Raw genomic sequence first — 614 nt, forward strand, 5'->3', positions numbered from 1 at the left:
GATGCGCTCATATAGAGCAAGAAAAGGGCCAGAAGGAGCCCTAATGAGTAGAGAAAGACAGAGGCTGAAAAGGAGCATCGGCGAGGTCAGAGGAATACCTTTAGAGTGTAATTACGCCTACGCGAGTGGGTAAAATGAGGGCATAACGACGCGGACTGGATTGCAATAAACAGCTTTTATTCTTTTATCAGAGACACGATCTAGCTTTTTAGCCCAGGCCGGAGTGCAGTGGCATCCTCACAGCTCGCTGCAGCTTCACTGGGCTCAGGCGATCCTCTCGAGTAGCTGGGGTACAGGCGCAGGCCACCGTGACAGGCTTTTTTTTTTTTTTTTTTTGAAGAGAGGGTCTCACTGTGTTTGTTACCCAGGCTAGTCTCGCAGTCTGGCACTCCTGGCCTCGAGCGATCCTCCTGCCTCGGCCTCTCGGCCTCCCAAAGTGCTGGCCTGTGCCCAGTCAATGGCTGTTCCAAATTAGGGTCTACCCATCTCTGTGCAGGGCTAAAGTCCGCGGGCGGCCTCGCACCGCTGCCAAGTACAGTCCTGTGCGCCCAGACGCGACGCAAACAAGAGCCGCAAGCTTCCGGATCCCCGCCCCACCCCGGCTCCGCCCCTCC

The sequence above is a fragment of the Pan troglodytes genome, chromosome 7, assembly GCF_028858775.2.
Source record: "Pan troglodytes isolate AG18354 chromosome 7, NHGRI_mPanTro3-v2.0_pri, whole genome shotgun sequence".
Classification (NCBI taxonomy): Eukaryota; Metazoa; Chordata; class Mammalia; order Primates; family Hominidae; genus Pan; species Pan troglodytes.